Here is an 11091-nt window from a genome sequence, read left to right as displayed (position 1 = left end):
TCAGCCACTTCTCTAAAGATGTTTGCTTCTTTTTAGTAGGAAATGGTGGAGACCACAACTGGGTACTAGGAGTACTCTTCCTGATAGGTTGGCCCTTATTTCCACCAGGGGTTTTGAAATCAGACATGTGGGTTTGAGTCCTTACCCCACCTCTTGCTAGCTGGGTTCTTAGGCAAGACACTTAATTTGAGCCTCAGCTTTCTCACTGAAAAAAGAATAAATAACAACACTTAGTCTTAAGATTACTGTAAGCCTTAAATTCCCTAGCACAAAATGAGCAACCAATAGATAGCAGCTACTGATATTTAATGTTTTCATTAACACATGTAGGCATGTTATCATGTGCAGGGGTCTCAATAATCTGATCCAAGTCATTCCCAACATTACCTATTTGACCTTATCATCCATTAGTTAATGTACGGGTCCAAATAAAAATTTGAATATGGAGTATTGTTCATGTTGTTCCTCCAACCATGACTGACTTTTCTCTTCCGTGCAGATTTTAACTCTTCAAAGCCTATCCTCTTTCACCTCCTATAGTAGTACCTTTTATCTTTGGTATTTGGTCATATGTTGTGTATTGTTTCAATAATTTTTCCACATATGTATGTTTTTGTCCCCCAGGAATACTGTCATATTGTTGATAGTAGAGATATCTTATATATATTTTTTTTATTTTGAACTACAATGTATATGAAAAAAGCTTATAAAGCATAAATGTGTAGTAAAAAATTTTCAAAGTGAATATCTATGTAACCACCTCCTAAGCAGAAAATATATAACATTTCCAGTACTCCAAAAGCCCCGACTGTGTCCCTTTTTTATCACACATCCCTTCATCCTCTCTAAACACAGCCACTGTTTGCACTTTTATGGTTATAATGTCCTTGCTTTACGTACAGTTGGACCTCTGACAAGTAGACCCCTTAGTGTTGCCTGTTTTTGAACGACATACAGATGGTTTCATGATCTGTGTATTCTTTTGTATCTGAGTTCTTTGGCTTGATGTTATACTTTTAAGATTTATTCACATTGTTGTGCATGCCTGTGTTTTTTCATTTTCGTTGCTATATATATCTTATTGTATGAACACACCGCACACCACAATTGATCATGTTTACAGTTTTTGACAAATACAAATAAGGCACTTTGATCACTGAACAAATATTCTGACGTACAAATGCATGCATTTGAGTATACTCTAAGAATTAGAATTGCTTGGTCACAGAGAATGCATACATCAAATTTTAAAAAAATTTTAATGTTTATTATTTATTTTTGAGAGAGAGAGAAAGACAGAGTGGCCAGCAGGGAAGGGGCAGAGAGAGAGGGAGACACAGAATCTGAAGCAGGCTCCAGGCCCCGAGCTGTCAGCACAGAGCCCAATATGGGACTTGAACTCATGAACTGTGAGATCATGACCCAAACGAAGGTCAGACACTCAACTACCTGAACCACCTAGGCACCCCTACATCAAATATTAACAGATAATGGTATACTATTTTCCAAGGTTGTTTTGCCAGTTTACTGCATAGGAAAAAGATCCAATTGGGCTTTCTGCTTCTCTTCTTTTTTTATTTAAAAAAAAAAAAACTTTTTTAAAAAACATTTATTTATTTTTGAGAGACAGAGAACGAGCAGAAGAGGGGCAGACACAGAATCCGAAACAGGCTCCAGGTTCTGAGAGTCAGCACAGAGCCTGACAAGGGGCTCAAACCCATGAACTGTGAGATCATGACCTGAGCCAAAGTCAGACACTTAACCAGACTGAGCCTCCCAGGCTCCCCTTTGCTTCTCTTCTTTTTGTTTATTTTAATTTTTTTTTTAATGTTTATTTGTTTCTGAGACAGAGAGAAACAGAGCATGAGTGGGGGAGGGTCAGAGAGAGAGGGAGACACAGAATCTGAAGCAGGCTCCAGGCTCTAAGCTGTCAGCACAGAGCCTGATGCAGGGCTTGAACTCACAGACCGTGAGATCATGACCTAAGCTGAAGTCGGAGGCTCAACTGACTGAGCCGCCCAGGCCGTCCCCCTTTGCTTCTCTTCTTAAAGACAGTTCAGTAGGAAGCTCCGAAAGAGAAAGATGCTAAGACTTGCAGGGGTTACTTTAACCTGTAGTAGTGAAAAATGGCAATCACAACAAAAAGTCCTTGGAGCTTTCTATTCCCTGCCTCTTCTTTTGGAAATTGTATTGTTCTCTGAAGTATACTTCAAACAGTTTCTTCCTTGAAGCTAACCCCAATCCCTCACTTTGAATGAGAGTGCTTGATAGGTTTTCCTTTGTATTATAATTGTGTTCATGCCATCATCCCCCGCCTGGAGCAGGTACCAAGTCTTAATGGTTTGTATTCCCTACTCTCTGGTACAATTCCTTTTAAGGCAAAGAAAAGAATCCTGTCAGGCAACAATGGATGACAATTCAAGAATAAAATTTAAAACCTTCATTTGTTTAATAAAGGACACTGAGGCTTCCCCCCCTCCCTTTTGTGGATAGAGTGTGGACCCCTGTGTTTTGTGAGGTTACCACAAAAAAGTTTGGGTAGGATGTTTATGGCTATTTCTATTTCCAGTTCCTTTGAAGGTGCCTTATATGTTCTGTGATTTCATTCATTGTATGGCTGTTTTGTAGTGTTACTGTTATATTGTGACATCTGTGTGAGTCAAGTAGTTATTGAGTCTAAGGGATGTTTTAGTGTTTTATTATTCTTACAGTAAAATAATATAGTCTGTAAATTATCTAACAAGTTGCTGTATGCAATTTACAAGATGAGAGATAGATACCTAACAATTCAAAAATTAAAAACAATACAACCATAAATAAAGGTGTATCTTTCCTACCTTGTAAATAGCTGTAATCAGTTTTTGCCTCATGGGCGTTCAGACTTCCCTTGTGAGTTAACAGAAAACTAAGGAAATACTCATAAGGTTCTTAAATGTGGTTCAACCTCACATTGCTCTTAGTGGAAAGAGTTGATTTCTGGGGCCTTTGGTGTGTGTGTGTATGTGTGTGTGTGTGCATGTGTATCTGTGGGTTTATTTTCCCTATTGATACTGTACTCCCAAGTTTGTTTCTTATATCTTTACTTTACATATTTTAAGATATTGCTTTATGATTGCAAATGACACATCATCATTTCCACATTGGGTGTATAGAGCACTTTGAGTTCTTTGATTTGACCTACACAGTTTGCTACTGTTGCCTTCACTTGTTATCACCTTGCCATATTTATGCCTAGCAGGCATTACCCAAATGAATATGAGTGTACTCTCAGGAGAGATCTCTGGCTTTGCTTCTACTTCTCACACTCACAGAGGCTGCCATGGCTCGTGGCCAAAGCCCCTGTTAAAGGGTAAGCACGGGTTATGATCCTCTGTTCATATGACCCTGTAACTCTGATCATAGCTGATTAGATCAAGGATGAGCTCTTGCCTCAAAGACAGCCAATCTTTAGGTGGCTTAGCAGAATATGAAATGGCCTTTTCTGAGTTGGGTTCTCCAGAAGCAGATCTTGGGATGATTTGATTTTTCTGGCGAAAAGAATCCGGAAATAAATCTAGAATTTGTATTGCTGTCACAGGACTCTTGAGATATAAAGTGTTCCCGAGAAAAAGTAGAGTTGTGGGGACATGGGGCAGGGAAGGGAAAGTAAGACAGACAGAGGTGGGATGTCAAACAAAACCCCACAGAAGATAACTGTCACAATTCTGTAGAGAGGATTGAAGAGAGGTGGTCACCTCACAGGCAATCCTAGCAGTGGTGAGGGAGCTGGGATGTTTATACTCCCATATTCATCAGTCATTGGTTAAGGGCCGAGCCTGGGTATATAAGTTTCCAGGCACTATATGCTCTTTGTGCATGACGAAGAAACTGGCCTCATGCAACCTGAGGGCAGCCTGTTGATTGTGAGATGCAGTTGCTGGTTGTTGAGAGTGAAAGCACTCCAAAACTGAAGTACACTTACATAACACAGCATTGGAGGGGATCTGCATAGAGCACTGTCAGTGGGCCTGATGTGAGAGGTTGCTCAACAGGGATTATGGTGATTCGTGGAGCTAATTAGATCCTCTCTCTTAGGGATCTGGAAATGACATACACAAAGAGTTAGTAAGAATTCAACAGGGTGCAGTATCCAGGAGCAAGACGAAGCAGGAGAGTCGAAAAGAACAGATGCAAAAATTTACAGAACTCATCCTTCTGTGATTTTCAGTTTGGGTTGTAGGTGTCTCCGATGAATTAGTCTGGAAACTAAAGATGTGTTTGTAACAATTCTCTACCTCACTGGCTTCATGGTGATCAGTAGGTAGTTGTTATAAACTGTGATTTGGCACCAATCCTTGGGCTACAAATACCTTAGCCTCTCACCTCACACCCAGTCCCAAATTCCACCATTTATTATGCATTCGAACTCAGCATATTGGAGTTGTTAACATGAAAATGTTTTCTGGAAATAACCCATATCAGTTAAAGAATTGCAAAACTGTAGTTCCATAGAAAAACTATTTCTTACAATCTAGGATAAGTCTCAAATCTGTCTTAGTAGTGTGACTTGCAGGAGAGAGAACTTAAGCCAGATAAATAATAAATTAGCACAAGAACTGCCCACTTAGTGGTATTGAGGTGGGCATTTTTTTCTTCCCAGACTTGGCAGCTTCATTTCTGTATCTGACATTTTAAGGACACGTAGAAGTAATACTAGTACCAACTATTTCTGTACTTGATGGTTAGGTATAAATGAGATCAGGGAATGGGGAAACGATTTACAGTGTCAGTATAACATATGAACACAAAAATAAAAACTAAAACAAAGCAGTTAAGTTTGAAGGTCTGTATACATGGAGTTGAATTTAGAATGCCAGGCAACCTATGTCTCCTCCAACCAAATAGCTATACTCATGCCATTGCACACTCTTTCCCTGCACCAAGGTATCAACTTCCGGTTGTAACAATATCTGGGAACTCTTAGGAGTAATGGTGATATGACTACATTAATTTTTTTAAAAGCAATAATATTAATTCACATGTATTAAGCACTTATCTTGTGTCTTACTTTTCTTATGGGGCTAGTAATAATACCTACTTCATAAAGGTATAGTGAGAATTAAATGAGGGAAGCATTGAGATTAGCACTGGAAGCCATACTACTGTGCAATAACTGATATTTATTATGATTATGGTTATTGGGTACTAAAGTCAGTATTGAAGATATTAAAAAAATGGACAAGATATGGTACTTTTCTTCAAGGAGCTCTGAGCCTAATGGAAAATGAGACATGTAAAGAAGCGTTTATGATTTGATCAAGATAGAGACATGTTAATGCCAGGGTCCTGGCTTTAAAGGGGGAGCAGTTAATTTTGCATGGGTAGGTAATGAAGATTTTCCAGAGTTAGGAGGCCATGGCATAGTATTTGATACTGGGCACTGATAGAAGCTGTCATATGAGAATGGGCTGAAGAACCTTCCAGTAGTGAGACACAGTACAGTACATTTGGGAACTAGAGTGGATACCCAGGAGTAGAGCAAGGTCTGTCTGCAAAAGCAGCCAAAGGTGATACTGGATGGTAAGGCGGAACCATATCAAAAAAAAAAAAAAAAAAGGTGTTCTGTGTAACATTCAGGAGCTTGGACTTTATCCTCTGTGCACTGCAGACCACTGAAAGGGTTTGGTCAAAAGCAACATCAAAAGAGATAAAATCAGGTTTACATTTTGAAAAGATGGTAAGATGACTCTGGCAGCTGTGGACAAATGCCAGGTTGGTGAGACTGGACAAGCTGTTAGGAAAGTCTAGGCAAGAGACAGGAGAGTGTTAACTAGGACAATAATGATGGGGACAAAGGAGATAAGAGATAAGGCAGCTCATACAGGGAGACAGAATATAATAAGCTGCTATTGAACGGGTTAGAGATATAATTGTTATTTGTGGTACAGTTAGACCCTCCCAAGTACTCTAAAGAAACTTCTCACTTAATGCCTGTCGTTCCATGTACAATTGCGATTCTTTGCATTTCTCTTCAAACTGTATACTGTTGTATAGGGTTTTGTACTTTCCAACCAAACTTGGCTCCACTTAAATTGTAAATGTTTGCATTTACAGAGAATAAAGTCAGCGATAAAGCTGCGATGGTCCTTGTAACTTAACTTGTGTTTGCTGCAGCTCCTTGCCCCTGAAAGGTGTCAGAATGAAGAATTTATGAATATAGTCAATGTAAAAATAGGAAATTCTAAAGGTATAAAGAAAAAAATGGGATAGAAATGGTAGTATGTAAGGATTATATTGATATATGTTAGTGAATTGCTCTAATAGAATCAGTAGTATTTGGAAAGCTGTCAATGTCATCTCATATTTAAACTATTAAGTGCATATTTAAGCTGTGCAAATCACTTGCATTCATTTCATGGCTAATCAATCCAGTCTGAAATTGTTTGCCAAATGGTAATGGGATTTTCTCTAACAGCTAGATACTTAAGTCACTAGACACCAAATTATGGGATAAAAAAAATCAATTCCACATCCCAGATAATTATTGGCTTAAAACAATACTGTGTTGAGTCCTGGCGCATACCCTCCAACAGCAGATGTCTTTGTTTTGGACAATTTTGATGATCTCAGTAACTCTAGCATGATAAACTAGTGATGCAAATTATTTTTTCATTTTAATTTTACATTGTAGATGGAGCTATTGACTTTTAATGCAGCATATTTTCTGTTGCAGCCAGAGCCTAAATTAGAGTAGTAACTGTGGAGAAAGAGAGCAGGTGACATATTCTTGAGCTATTTGGAAGTGGGAGTTGAAAGAATAAATTCCAGGCTTCTGAAGTGGGTGACTGGAAAAAGATGTTGCCACGTGCTGTGATAAGGAAGACAGGAGGAGGGGGCAGATTTAAGGAGTAGACAAATATCTTTTTAGATTTGATGGATTTGAGATCCATGGTATGGACTTGGAGAAATTTACTAATCCTTTAAGTCTGGAACTCAGGACGGATCTATGTTGGAACCAGAGGTTTGAGAGTCTTCAGTGTACAGGGAGTAGATAAAATTAGAGGAATGGCTTAACAATGAACAACTGTAGGGAATACTAACATGGAAGGAGGAGTACAGGGCAAGAGGAGAGAGAGGAGGCATGAAGACAGTCAAGAAGAAAAAGTAGAGGAGGGAAACAATGAGAAAATATTACTTACAGGGAGATGGTTTAAGTCAGTGGTTTCCAAACCTTTTTTTTTAAGTTTATTTATTTATTTTGAGAGAGAGAGAGAGAGAGAGAGAGAGAGAGAGAAGGAGTGTAGGAGGGGCAGAGAGAGAGAGAGAGAGAGAGAGAGAGAGAGAGAGAATCCCAAGCAGGTCCATGCTGTGAGCTCAGAGTCTGATACAGGACTCGAACTCACAAACCCTGAGACCATGACCTGAACTGAAATCAAGAGTCAGATGCTTAACCAACTGAGCCACCCAGGAGCCCCAGTTCCCAAACCTTTTAAATTGTGTATTCAATCAGTAATTTTTTGAATGATTCCCATATATGTATATTTACTTATGGATTATTACGTGTAATATTTTAACTCATGTAATAACTATTAGTAAAACTTAATTTCTTAAAGTTTTACTTAGCAGAAGATGCATATTTTCTTTTTTTGTCTTTTAAAAAATGCATTTTATTTTATTAGTATGGTTTTTTGGCATATGAAAACTTATTTTTGTCATATTTGTCACCATCAAAACTTACGTTCTTTGTTTTTCCCTCTTGCCTTAGTATAAGGCCCAAAGAGAGACACTGGTTACTTTGACAACCTTAAAGCAAGCTCCAGGAATGTTACTGATAGCATGACCTTTGTGACCAAATCCAGCAACTGGAACCTCATGATTTTCCTCAGTAAAATTCAAGCAGCCATCACTGGGTACAAAGGCTGTGATTTTTTCCCTTTTTGATCAGCTGGACTCTGACACACTTCCTGATGTGGCAGAATTTGGCTGTTTGGCTTCAACCTCTGTTATTTCCAGCACAATTCCCTTTGCATGGGAAGCGCCTCCGAAAGGGCTGGCCTTCAGGGCTGTGCTGAAATGGGCTTTCTTGTAGTGTTTATCATGCCACTTCTGATCTTGTCGGTGGCTGTGGAGCTTCCTGGGAGTATGAAGACCGCGACACTTGCCCATACTGCTGGCACCGTGAGCCTGAGCGAAAGTTATTCTTTTTTAAGTAATCTCTGCACCCAACGTGGGGCTCAGACTCACAACCCTGAAATCAGGAGTTGCATGCTCCACCGACTGAGCCAGTCAGGTGCCCTTTTGTTTCGACTTTTAAAAACCTATTATGGAAAAATTTAAACATACTCAAAAATAGAATAGGATAATGAACCTGCACATAGCTATCATCTAGTTTCCACAATTATCAACATAATATTGACATTTCATTTTATTTTGTCTTCTTAAGTTTTTATTTTAATTCCAATCAGTTAACATATATTTGTTTCAAGTGTGCCATATAGTGTTTCAACACTTCTGGTGCTCAAAATGACAAGTGCACTTCCTAATACCCATCACCTATTTAATCCACCCCCCACCTACCTCCCCTCTGGCAACCACTAGTTTGTTCTCAATAATGAAGAGTCTTTTTCTTGATTTGTCTCTCTCTGTCTCTCTGTCTCTCTCCCTTTTTTTCCCTTTGCTCATTTGTTTTGTTTCTTAAATTCCACATATGCATGAGATCATAAGGTATTTGTCTTTCTCTGATTGACTTATTTCACTTAGCATTATATTCTCTAGCTCCATCTATGTTGTTGCAAACGGCAAGATTTCATTCTTTTTTTGTGGCTGAATAATATTCCATTGCATGCACACACACAGACACACACACACACACACACACATACACATACATATATGTACATAAAATAAGATGCATATTTCTCCCACCCCATTTTAATATCTATCAGGGAGCTGAAATGACATCACTGTCTATACATACATGAATTCAGTCACAGCAAATCATATTGCCATTATTTGTAAGTTTAAATAAATGCTTAAGTTTAAATCTAAAAGAGTTCTTGTAATAAATATTAACTGAACTTCAAAATTACAAGACAGTTGTGTCATATTTAATTGGCAATGTCTCTCTTTCTATGCATATGATGCACAGAAGGAAATATGATGCATTTTATAAACAATGAAAGTTGTAATGTTTGCTTCTATCACCTAAGTGAATCATCTTGTGTGCCCCACTTTGGAAATTGGGATTAAATTAAGAGGGAAGGGTCAATAGAGTGGGACACCTTGAACAGATTAAAGAAAATATTATCTTAAAACAATGGGAAAATGTTCATCACTCTTAACAACCTGGTCGCTGGAGGCTTTGCTGAGGCAGTGTCAACAGTGGAAGAGGGGCAGTCAGATCACAGAAGTTCAGGGAGTGACAACAGGTGACATTAAACGCACACTCAGTATATATCAGACACTGTGCTAATGAAGACCTTCTCAGACAATCCCGAGAAGAAGTTATGATTGCCTCTAATTTAAGACAATAATCAGAGACTTGTAGAATCTAAGTGACTTGTACCAGGTCACATAGTTGAGTGGTCCTAGGAAAATATGAACCATGTTGAGCATTTTAAAAGCTGAGCTCTTAAATAACATGCGATAATGTCTCCTGGCATGAGGCAAATTAGTGGAGATGGAGTCTGAGGGCAGAGAACTACTGTCGCAGGAAGCCAGATATCTTGCCTATGGATAAAAGCAGAAAGAAAAGTAAATAAATGGCCAAGTGTAAGGTGAGAATTGAGCATTTTTATATGGTGAGGGGAATGAGGCAGGAAAGAGAATTTGAGGCATTTAGGCAAGAGAGATAATAAGGATGACAAAACCCCTAAGGATCTAGAGCACAGGGGGGAAGTTCAGCAGCAGGAGGTTGCCTCCGCTACAGGGGGAGGAGGGTGGTAAGAATTGGAATAAGGTGCAAATAAGTATGGAGGCTTTATGTGGGGAGGAGGAAGAATAGGCAGCGGAGATTCCAAGTTCACATTATTTATTTTCTCTGTGAAGTAGGAGACAAGGCCATTCCTTAGAGTATGTGGAGGGTGGAGAGAAAACAGGTAATAGTCAGACCTGATAGGACTATTATTAAGCTTTAAGCAATAGCTGTGGGGAATGGGAGCTGGTACAGTTTTGGAATTTTATACTGTATAGAGAGACAGTGATGGACAAGACGGACAAGGGAATCAAAGACAAGGTGGACAAGGCGGCAAGGGAATCAAAGATTGCAAGAAAGGTGGAGGGACCTGACAGACTGAAGAAAATCGAGGGATCAGAGTCCTGGAAGTCTCAATGAGATTACTGGCTTGACGGATATAGGAGAGTAGGAGAGTTCCAAATCTCAAAGGGATAAAAGACTTGGACTTAGGCATTTGAACCTTCACAGCAGGGACACTTAGCTCCCATCCTCCCAATGACCGTCCTTCTAAATGCTCTCCTTCATGGCAGCACTGGAAATTTGAAAATTACATTTCTCAGACTCCCTGTGGAGTTTCAATTCAGAATCCTGTGAGAGGCACTGGGTTGAGATTTGCAGGTAGAAGAGGAGAAGCCATTTTTCTTCAGCTGCTGCTCCAGACAAGCATATGAGCATCTGCAGATAGCAGACATCTAGGCAGCCTTTCCAGGATTTCCAGGCATACATCCTCCTGTGAACCACCTACTTGAGTGCTGACATCCTCAGTGGTGGTTTCTACAATGTATGCATTTCTAAATTTCATAAATTCTAGCAGTGTCTTTTCTCTCCTTTTTTCCCCTGGACCGTAAGAGATTGTATAATCCAGTATTTTTTTAAATAAAATCCCCTTTTACTTGTGCCTAGAGAGCTTTCTGTTTTCCTGACATAACCTAGGCTGATATGTCACCCCACCCCATTCTTCATTTAAGCTAGGTTATGAGCTTTTTCATGATCATATCAATATTAGTCAGGATTATCATAGCTGTTTATTAGGATTCTTGGTTGCAAGAAACATAAAGAAAATATAGCTGCTTTTTTTAATGTTTTATATATATTTATAAATATAAATATGAGCATGAGTGGGGCAGGGGGGCAGAGAGAGACAGAGAATCCAAAGC

The 11091-nt window shown here is 39.1% G+C and overlaps 1 pseudogene; it reads right to left on the bottom strand.

The window, feature by feature from the left end:
- Positions 1-7713: 7713 nt before the first annotated feature.
- On the bottom strand, positions 7714-8145 carry LOC109269751 (40S ribosomal protein S23-like; annotated as a pseudogene).
- Between the last annotated feature and the right edge of the window lie 2946 nt (positions 8146-11091).

This window comes from Panthera pardus, unplaced genomic scaffold (assembly GCF_024362965.1).
Source record: "Panthera pardus isolate Hobbes unplaced genomic scaffold, ASM2436296v1 HiC_scaffold_10, whole genome shotgun sequence".
Classification (NCBI taxonomy): Eukaryota; Metazoa; Chordata; class Mammalia; order Carnivora; family Felidae; genus Panthera; species Panthera pardus.
Note: the sequence above shows the minus strand (reverse complement) of the source record. Positions and strands in the feature narration are given on the sequence as shown.